The sequence below is a fragment of the Sapajus apella genome, unplaced genomic scaffold (assembly GCF_009761245.1).
Source record: "Sapajus apella isolate SASKATOON/1434 unplaced genomic scaffold, GSC_monkey_1.0 scaffold33, whole genome shotgun sequence".
Taxonomy (NCBI): domain Eukaryota; kingdom Metazoa; phylum Chordata; class Mammalia; order Primates; family Cebidae; genus Sapajus; species Sapajus apella.
The window spans coordinates 17,130,959-17,141,763 of NW_022436973.1; the positions used below are offsets into that span (position 1 = coordinate 17,130,959).

Consider the following 10,805-nt stretch of genomic DNA (forward strand, 5'->3'; position numbering starts at 1 on the left):
CTCTGTTTCTGTTTTTCATAAGGAAATTTGTACTTATGGGCGTCAATGCTGTGTGTTTATTTTACTTGTGATTTGCTCATTTATCTTACAATCATAAAAGCTACTTAGTACTTAGTATAGTGTCCACTCTCTTTGGACCCCTGATATCTGCATGTGACCAAGTCCAGGCTAGCTTTCTGGAGGGGAGCCCAATTGTAACAGCTAAAGTCTTCCTAGACCAGCCCATAGCCAGCTAATCTGTAAACATATGACAGAAGCCAGCCAAGAACTTCAGAGCTGCCTCTTCAAAATATAATTGAATATGGAGGCATGAATGAGCCCAGTCAAGACCACAAGTGTATTCAGCTGACCTGGACACATGTGAGCAACAACAAGTTTTTATTACTTTAAGATATGGAGTTTTGGAATGTGTTCTTATGCAGCAGTAGCTAACTAATATAATGTCTTATTTTAGGGGTTTGTGTCACAGATTTGACATAGACAAACCACCATTGTTTCTACCAATTGCTCAGTTGGTTTTAAAGGATGATAAATTTGAAACCTACCTTTCAAAAACCCTCTAACGTGATATTTAAAAGTTGCTAGACTGCTTGCCTGACTGACTTACGGACTGTGTAGCTTTGTATGGTGATAATATGAAGTATTGGTTGCTAGGGCACTGTGTATGAATGGGCTATTATGAGACATAAAACCTTATCTGGCTGCTGAAATGTTAGTTCACAGCAGTGAAATGTTTTAAAAATACCAGGTCATTTTATTAAAACAAGTTTTAATTTCTTCCTGGGTCATGAGTTTTAGGTCTCTTTATGAGGAATTGAAGGAATCCAAAAGGCCTGAAAAAATGAACCCAGAATATAGAGTAGAATATTTGTTACTGTCTTAAGCCATGCCTTCTCAATCAATAAGGCAACATTGCTTCCAAAGGAAATAAAATTGGTTTTTGGTGTGTGTGTGGTGTTGTGGGTAGGGATAGGGCAGGATTTTAGATGTTACAATGGCCTTTGGCCCATCAAAGGACCAGAGTAAGTTATAAAGATATATAGGATATCATAGTGTTGGAATTTTATCAACTGGGGGTAGAATGAGAAGGAGATTATTATAAAAACATCTAAAAGGTCTCCTCAAGGGGCAATAATGAAGAAAGGTTTGAGGAACACTGTTCTAAACAGAGGCTAATATCAAATTGTCATGGCTGATAATTTCTTCATCATATCCCTCTTACATTATTTATTTTTTATCTTAATTTATATCCTTTAATGCTTCTGTTTCTATTTCCCATTTTTCACTCAAAAACCGTCAGAGTAGAATTATTACTCATATTGTCATCATCACCATCATTATTTACTCTTTGTAAGGTGCCACTAGCAAACACTCTCTGGATGAACACGTTCCACCTGGCACAAGTTCTCTATTCTTGTTTCCATGGCATCTCTTAATATACGAGTCTCTTAAACCTTGCTAGTTTAGCAGCAGGTAATAAGAAAACAGCTTATCAGTGTAAGTAGAAAAAGAGGTAAGAAACCATTTTCATATTGTTGTCTGCTGGGGATGGGATCTCCCTTCCCCAATTTCATGTTTCCATGTAAAGTAATTTCCACCAGAATAACACTTCTGGTCTTTTCCATTCTCTTACCCAGTCCTCTGAAGGACAGGAGAAAAGACTCAATCAATAGGTGAGTTCGGAAGAAGCTCAATTCCAGTTGGTCTTAAGTTGTCCTATGGTGCCAGCTTGCTAGCAAAGAGCATTCATTCTCATCCCTTTCATTATGTAAGATTTTCAGGAACAGGCCCCCATGGGGCCACGGTGTTTTCCCAAGTTCCTGTAATTCATACACAGATTCCACTCCAGAAGCCATATTGGGGAGCAGACAGAAAGCACTTTCCTATATTTAGCATTTTTCAGCCATAAAAGTCATACTTTGAATTCTGATTAATGTCTGCATCCAACTCCTTGTTGGTTCCAAATTTGGGTGAGTTAAAAAATGGGTGCTAGACATTAACTTCCTTAAATTCCCACATGAATTTTCCTTGGAAGAAATTTTCCTAAAGTTGAAATAACGTTTTCCAGTTCAACCTCTATACACAGCCTCTCCATTAGACCATAGAATGGCTGGATTCCATAATTCATACCACCTACATGGCTCACCCCATGTCCTGCAAAAAGTTAAATGCACACATCCTTGGATTTTATTAAAGTGGTCACCAGTGAGTCAGGTGTGACAACTTGCTGCCTAATATTGCTATCCTGTAGTGTTCATGATGTGAGAGTCAAAGACTCTAAGAGGGAGAAGTTCAGTATTCTCTTCCCTTATCTGCAATGCAATTCCTTCATATAGTTATTCAACAAGTATGTATGTGTTATCGGCAGCAAATCCATACAGATCTGCAGCAACCTCAATTCTTGCCTCCTCAGAAGAAGGAATTTGATGGAGGAGGCATAAGGCAGAAGGAGAGACTGAGGCAAGTTTTAGACCAGGAGTGAAAGATTATTACAAAGCTTGAGCACAGGAATGAAAGGAAGTAAACACTTGGAAGAGGGCCAAAAGGGTGATGCGAGATCAAGTCCATGGTTTGACCTTTTAATTTGAAGTTTTTTATGTTGGCATGTTTCTGGGGTCTTATGGTCCTTCTCCCCTGATTCTTCCTGCGGGGTGGGCTGTCTACATGTGCAGTCGCCTGCTGGCGCTTGGGAGGGGAGCATATGCGGTGTGTTTACTGGAGCTGTACACATGCTTAGTTGAGGTAGTCTTCCCTTACCAGTCAAATATTCCTAGAAGGTCATATGCCAGCTAAACTCTGCTTTTTTTCCTCTTAATGCACATGCATCAGCCCCATCACCCAGCTCCTGAGATCTTCTTGGGGAGCTGCTGATCACCAGTTTCAGGTGTTTCTGTTTATTGAGAAACTGCCTTTCCCTGGTGCTGGCTATGACCAATTGTTACTTTAGAGAGACAGTTAACAACCGCCTGACCATCACCCAATGGTCACCTGACATTCCTGGGGTGTGTGTTTGTGTGTGTGTGCGCGAGGAGCCCTCTCCTGCTCTGCTCATATCTGACTAGCTACCTACTGTAACATATGCAGCACACACAAGTACTCTCCTTTTACTTGCTACTCTAGACTCTCTTGTGGCAATGGAAGTCCATAAGACACATTTGTAAATTATGAAACCTAAACAGAACTCTGCTGTGCTACTTCTGGAAAAACTTTTGCTTTCATGGAAAAAAGGATAAACTTGGCTGGTGTTTCCATTTCCTGACTTGATTATAAGCCTGATACCTGGAAGCACGGTAGCCGTCTTGCACCTATGAGGTTATTAATAATGATAAAGATGAAATAAAACAGTCATGAGCTAAGGATGTTGAAGCCGCAAGACAGAAGGGCTAGAATTCCTATTTGCAATTTAAACTGTGTGAATCACAGCCACCAACTGGCTACCTCCGGATTCCTTTGTACTTTGAGCAGGCAGAGAATAAACCTTTCTTTGTTAAGGCCATGCTAGTCAGGCTTTTGTCACTTGTAGTCAAAAGTTTTTCCAGTAGAAAACATGTAACAATGGCTAAGACATTGATTCTACTCTGAAGCTGCCCAATGTCTACAGTCACTTCCATGTAGGTGAAAGAGTTATGATAAAAATAAATACAGGAAGAATGAATATAGAAAGCAGGTCAATAACTCAGTCTAGACTAAGCCTTTGGAAGAGTTAAGGATAATATCTGGAAATAAGAAGGAGTAAATTAGGGCTGGGTGCAGTGGCTCATGCCTGTAATTTTGGGAGCCAAAGCAGGAGAATTATTTGAGGCCAGGAATTTGGGACCAGCCTAGGAAACACAGCAAGACCCAGTCTCTACAAAAAATTTTAAAAGTTAGCTGAATGTGGTGGCATGACCCTGTAGTTTTAGCTACTAGGTAAGCTGAGGCAGGAGGATTCCTTGAGGCCAGGCATTTGAGGTTGCAGTGAGCTACAATAATCATGCTACTGCATTCCAACCTGGGTGATAGATCAGGACCCTGTTATTTATTTATTTATTTAATACAGAGTGTTGCTCTGTCACTCCGGCTGGAGTGCAGCAGTGTCATCTCGGCTCATTGCAAACTCCAACTCCCAAATTTAAGCGATTCTCCTGCCTCAGCCTCGAGAGTAGCTGGGATTACAGGCACCTACCACCACACCCGGCTAATTTTTGTAATTTTTAGTAGAGACGTGGTTTCACCATGTTGGCCAGGCTGAGGTGGTCCCAAACTCCTGACCTCAAGTGATCCACCCGCCTCGGTCTCCCAAAGTGCTGGAATTATAGGCATGAGTGACCTTGCCCAGCGATCCTGTCTTAAAATAATAAAAATTTAAAACATTATGAAAGAAGAAATACGTTAGGTAAAAGGTTAAGGGAACTTAAGACAGAGGCCCAGCTAGAAAAGATAGCAACAAGATAATAGAATCAGAGGAGAGAAGAGTAAAGCCAAATGAAGATGGAGAGATGAGACATAACCAAGGGCCAGAGATGAGTCAAATCAAGCCTACCCCCTAGTGAAAATATCGTCCTACTTATCATACCTTGAGTGGCAGAAGGATATTGGGACCACTATACATCATGAGTAAAGGATTATGTTTAATTATTATTTCCTACTGGTGTCCTTTCTATTAAGAAATATGTCTCCTTTTACATACCAATAATTTTTTGTGATGATTTAATATACAAATCTCATAAGCTTTCTGTAATCCTTGCTGGGGATAATCCAGAAACCAAGCTGTCTCAGATGCTTAGCAATAAATATTATATTCAATATTTTCCTGTAAAAACATGTTTTAGACTCAAATCTGTGTTTTATCTTCTTTGAAGGTCTCCAAAGTCTTCAGGCTTTTATGATCCAGTTCTCTTTTTGCCTTTGGTGATGGCTGAGTGAATCAGGAGACTCAAGGAATCTACTGGTTATTCTTGCCTGAAAGGAGGGAATGTGGAGGCTTAATGTGGCCTGGCGGCCAGAACCAAGCAACCCTAAAGAGGATGGTGTTTGGAATGATCTTGGCTTGATTATTCTCCTTTCAGCTCCTTTTATTTTATTGACAACAAACATTAACTTCCACCTGCCCGTGATTGCTTAATGAACATCCCCCAAATTTAGTGTGTTAAAACAACCACTATTTATTTAGCTCACAATATGGTGGGTCAGTTCTTGGTTCACATTTGGCTTATCTTGGCTGGGCTTGCTCATGCACTTGTTGACAGCAAGTGATCTGGAGGTATCTGCATTTGTGATGCTCGGGGTTGTCATAGATGGGCTAACTGGCGTCTTTTCTGCATGGTCTCTCAACCTCCAAGCTTTTCATATAGTAGTTTCAGGTTCCAAAAGCAATAAATGAGCAAGCTCCAATGTGTAAGTACCTTCCAAGTGTTTTAGTCAATTTACTGTTGCTATCAAGAAATATCTGAGGCTGGGCTGTTTATTTTAAAAAGAGGTTTATTTGACTCACCGTTCTCAGGCTGTACAGGAAGCACAGCACCAGCATTTGCTTTGGGTGAGGGCCTCAGGAAGCCTCCACTCATGGTGGAAGGCTAACATGTGTGACAATCACATGGCAAGAGAGGAAGCCAGAGAGAGAGGGCAGGTACCAGGCTCTTTTTTACAACCAACTTGGGAACTAATAGAGTGAGAACTCACTTATCTTCTCCCCCAGGGAGGGCATTAATCTTTTCATGAGGAATCTGCTCCCATGACCCAAATACTTCCCATTAGGCTCCACCTCCAACATTCAGGATCAAATTTTAACATGAGAATTGGAGGGGGCAAACATCCAAACTATAACACTGTGTTTCTGCTTATGTTTGCTACTGTCTCATTGGCTAAAGCAAGTGGCATGGCCAGCATTGTCTTCAAGAGAGTGGAGAAACAGATTTCTCTTTTTTTTTTTTTAAGACGGAGTTTTGCTCTTGTTACCCAGGCTGGAGTGCAATGGCACGATCTCGGCTCACCGCAACCTCCGCCTCCTGGGTTCAGGCAGTTCTCCTGCCTCAGCCTCCTGAGTAGCTGGGATTACAGGCACGCGCCACGATGCCCAGCTGATTTTTTGTATTTTTAGTAGAGACGGGGTTTCACCATGTTGACCAGGATGGTCTCGATCTCTTGACCTCGTGATCCACCCGCCTCAGCCTCCCAAAGTGCTGGGATTACAGGCATCTTGCAAAGTGTATGGATGCTAGAGGGGGCATAACTTGTGGTCACTTTTGGCAATCAGCCAACCACAGTGGCATATTGAAATCAATTGGGGATGATGCCTGAGGTTTAGGCAGCACACCTAACCAATTACATCAGAATTCCTAAGTGTTGGACTTGTTGTCAGTGTTTTATTTTTTGTTTATTTAGTTTTGCTAATGGCCTGGAGTGCTTCCTCTAGCCTGGGGCACCAGTTTATAGAATAGAGTTAGGCCCTTTGAGAAACTTACTTTACAGTTGGTAAATTTTTCAATAGTTCAAGGCTTTTTGATATGCCAGAATGATTTTGGTGTAGCTGACTAGGCAGGTCCGTTCCGATAAAACAGTCAAGACTTGTTGGTCTCTGTAGACCAGGTTTCTTAAAACTTTAGTGTGCATCAGAGTTACTGGAAGTCTTTTAAAAATAGACTGCTGGACCCCATCTTCAGAGATTCTGACTGAGCAGGTATGGGGTAAGGTCCGAGAATGTACACTCTGACAAACACTCAGGTGATGCTGCTCCTGCTGACTGGGGATGATAGTTTGAGAAACTGCTCATGCAAATACTGCCTCGATTAAGTATGATACATAACCATGCTTGGTCTCATTGCCCTGTAGAAGCGCTGTGGCTAAAGTGACCTTTGCAGTAGTTTTCAAAATCTATAACCCCTGGGCATTTAGGTTTTTTTGTTTGTTTGTTTGTTTTTTGAGACAGAGTCTTGCCCTGTCGCCAGGAGCCAGGCTGGAGTGCAGAGGCACGATCTTGGCTCACTGCAACCTCTGCCTCCCGGGTTCAAGCGATTCTCCTGCCTCAGCCTCCCAAGTAGCTGGGACTACAGGCACATGCCACCGCGCCCAGCTAATTTTTGTATTTTTTTAGTAGAGATGGGGTTTCACCATGTTGGCCAGGATTGTCTCTATCTCTTGACCTTGTGATCCGCCTGCCTCAGCCTGCCAAAGTGCTGGGATTACAGGTGCGAGCCACTGTACCCGGCTGCATTTAGTATTTTTAAGGAGTAAGTAATCACTACTGCAGGGGAAGGAACCTCCCCTGGGACCAGAGATGGTTCCAGTTGCCTGAGACCATTAAAAACCTCAATAGGACTCCCACTTAGCTAACAATTCCATGCTTTGCCTTCCCTTGCAACTTCTATTAAATTATCAGAAAAGATGAGGATTTGAAGTAGCTGCAGCAAAGAAGCCTGAAGTCTTCAGTCCCCAATAATAAAAGTCAGAGCTATTACAGTGAACTCAGTCATCCAGTTAACAATATCAGCCACAACGCACGAAATATCTCAGATGAATCCCTGGGGAGTCTATGAACCTGAACTTCTACCAATTGGGAGCTAGTAAGAATAGCGACAAACCACTTGCTCTTTTTGAGATAAGAGCAAATGTTTTTTAAGTGCAATATTTGTAGCTCATGCCTTGATCATAATGAACAAAATACCCTGATTTATCCTGATAATTGCAATGAAGAATGAAGGGGCTCTATCAGTGTTGGCCAGAAAATTATTTTCTATTCTTTAATGTAATCAGGAATGTATTTATAAAATACGCACTCCATCTGAGTATTCCCACTTATTAGGTAACAGAACTTCAATAGTCTGCTAGGCCAGCAGCTCACTCTCTATGGGAATTTCCAAAGGAGAGAAGGATGGTTTTATATAACATGTGTGCCATTGCCTAATACTCTGATTTTCTCCTCAAACTGACATTGCCAGCTTTGCCAGAGCTTGATACCTTAACCCTAACCCCAATTAATTTAATCAGTGATCAGCTTGGGTCACTGAAATGATGCTAATCTGCCCTTGGCCTCTAATTATTTATTCTCCTTGGGGGCTTCTGTCTTTCCTTATTCCACATGCCCCTGAGTCTCCAATGTTTGTTTCTCTGGTTGGCCAGTCGAGAAAACTTTCTCCCTCAGAACTTCATTTCTTTTGAAAATAAGGTCCTGTAGCAGAGATGTTTGGGCCTCAATTAATCTAACTACTTCTGTTTTATCATATAACCCTTTCCTTCCATGTACATATAGGAATGACCTGGAGACACTGGTTCAAGTATACATTAATGTGATAATAATAATAACAATAATTATGATATCACAATAATAAAAGTAACTATTATTAGGGAACACTATAATATCCTGAGTTTCTCCAATGTTTTCTTGTAATAGTGTCATAATTTCAAGTTTAGATTTAAGACTGCAATCTATTTTTATTTTATTTTTGTATGTGGTGAGAGATAGGGGTCTAGTTTCATTCTTCTGCATATGGATATCGAGTTTTCCTAGTATCATTTACTGAAGAGATTGTTGTTTCTCCAGCGTATATGTTCTTGGCACCTTTGTTGAAAATGAGTCCACTGCAGGTGTGTGGATTTTCTTCTAGGCTCTGTGTTGTGTTCTATTGTTCTACGTGTCTGTTTGTATGCCAGTATCATGCTGTTTCAGTTTCTATAACTCTGTAGTGTAATTTAAAGACAGTTAATGTGATTTCTCCAGTTTCATTCTTTTTTCTCAGGATAGCTGTGGCTCTCCTTCGTCTTTTGTGGTTCTATATAAATTTTAGAATTATTTTTTCTGTTTCTGTAAAGAATATCATTGATATTTTGATAGGGATTGCATTGAATCTGTAGATTGATTTGGGTGGGATGTCCATATTAGCTGTATTGATTCTTCTAATCCATGAACACAGAATAGCTTTCCATTTTTAAATTTTTAATTTAATTTATTTGTGCTATTATCAATGAGATTACTTTCTTGATTTCTTTTTCAGATTGTTCACCAACGGCATATAGAAATGCTACTGATTTGGAATGCTGATTTTTGGTCCTGCAACTTTACTGAATTGGTTTTTCAATTCTAATAGTTTTCTGATGGAGTCATTAGGATTTTCCAAATACAAGTTCATATCATCTGCAAACAAAAATAATTTGACTTCTTCCTTTCCAGTGTGAATGCCCTTTATTTCTTTCTCTCATCTGATTGCTCTAGTTAGGACTTCCAGTGCTATGTTGAATAATAATGATGAAAGTGGGTATTCTTGTTGCCTAAACACATTCTTTAGATGATCTTGTAGAATAAAATTGTTGCCAGTAAACTGATTCACTATATTTTCTCCCACACAAAGTATGACATAAGAATGTACATAATATATATGTGTATATAACTAAAAAGTTTATTTCAGTTTTACTATATAGCTCCCTCCTTCTATATTATTTATACAAACTCCACCCAGCTAATGCTTTCTCAGTTTTTGTTCGTCTGAAAATGTCTATATTTCACATTTGTTCTCGAAATATACTTTTATTGAGTATAGAATTCTGGGTTGAAAAATACAGAAATACCTCATTTTATTGCACTTCATTTTATTGAGTTTTGCAGGTATTGTGTTTTTTTTACAAATTGTAGATTTGTGGCAACCCTGATCAAGCAAATGTATCAGTGCTATTTCCCCAACAGCATATGATCGCTTCATGTCTCTGTGTCACATTTTATAATCCTTACAATATTTCAAATTTTAAAATTATTGCATTTGTTATGATTATCTGTGATTAGCAATCTTTGATGTTACCATTGTAATCATTTGGGGGCACCAAGAACCTTGCCCATAAAATACAATGAACGTAATTGATGAATATGTGTTTTCTAACTGCTCCAAAGACCAGCCATTCCCTTATCTTTCTCTCTCCCCAGGTCCTCTCTATTCCCTAAAGCACAACAATATTAAAAATTGGCCAATTCATGATCCAACAATGGTCTCTAAGTGTTCAACTGAGAGGAAGATCTGCACATCTCTTACCTTAAACCAAAAGCTAGAAATGATTAGGCTTAGTGAAAAATGCGTGTTGAAAGCCAAGATGGACCTAAAGCTAGGCCTCTTGCACCAAACAGCCAAGTTGTAAGGGTAAAGGAAAAGCTCTTGAAGGAAATTAAAACTGTTAAGCCAGTGAACACACAAATGACAAGAAAGCAAAAGAGCATTATTGCTGATATGGAGAAAGTTTGAGTGGTCTGGATAGAAGATCTACAACATTCCCTTGAGCCAAAACCTAATCCAGAGCAAGGCTCTGATTTTCTTCAATTCTAGGAAGACCAAAAGAAGGAATGAAGCTACACAAGAAAAGTTTGAAACTGGCAGAGGTTGGTTCCTGAGGTTTAAGGAAAGAAACCAACTGCATAACACAGAAGTATGAAGTGAGGCAGCAAATGCTGACGGAGAGGGAGGCTGCTGCAAGTTAACTGGAAGAATTTTCTTTTCTTTGTTCTCCTTTCTTCCTTCCTTCCTTTTTCCTTCCTTCCTTCCTTCCTTCCTTCCTTCCTTCCTTCCTTCCTTCCTTTCCTTCTTTCTTTCCTTCCTTCCTTCCTTCCTTTCCTTCTTTCCTTCCTTCCTTCCTTCCTTCCTTCCTTCCTTCCTTCTTTTCTTTCTTTCTTTCTTTCTTTCTTTCTTTCTTTCTTTCTTTCTTTCTTTCTTTCTTCTTTCTTTCTTTCTCTTTCTTTCTCTCCCTCTCTCTTCCTTCCTTCCTTCTTTCCTTCCCTCCCTTTCTCCCTCCCTCCCTTCTTCATTCCTTCCTCCTTTCCTTCCTTCTTTCCTTCCTTCCTTCCTTTCTTC

At 40.1% G+C, this 10,805-nt stretch overlaps 1 long non-coding RNA gene across 1 annotated transcript in view; it reads left to right on the forward strand.

Annotated features, from left to right (window-relative positions):
• The first annotated feature begins 2,283 nt into the window (after nucleotides 1-2,283).
• The window catches only part of LOC116562657, a 9,431-nt gene continuing 909 nt past the window's right edge, over nucleotides 2,284-10,805 (forward strand). The window contains exons 1-2 of the long non-coding RNA XR_004274048.1: nucleotides 2,284-2,295; nucleotides 3,871-3,876. This is a non-coding gene — a long non-coding RNA (uncharacterized LOC116562657). The remainder of the gene's footprint in view (nucleotides 2,296-3,870; nucleotides 3,877-10,805) is intronic.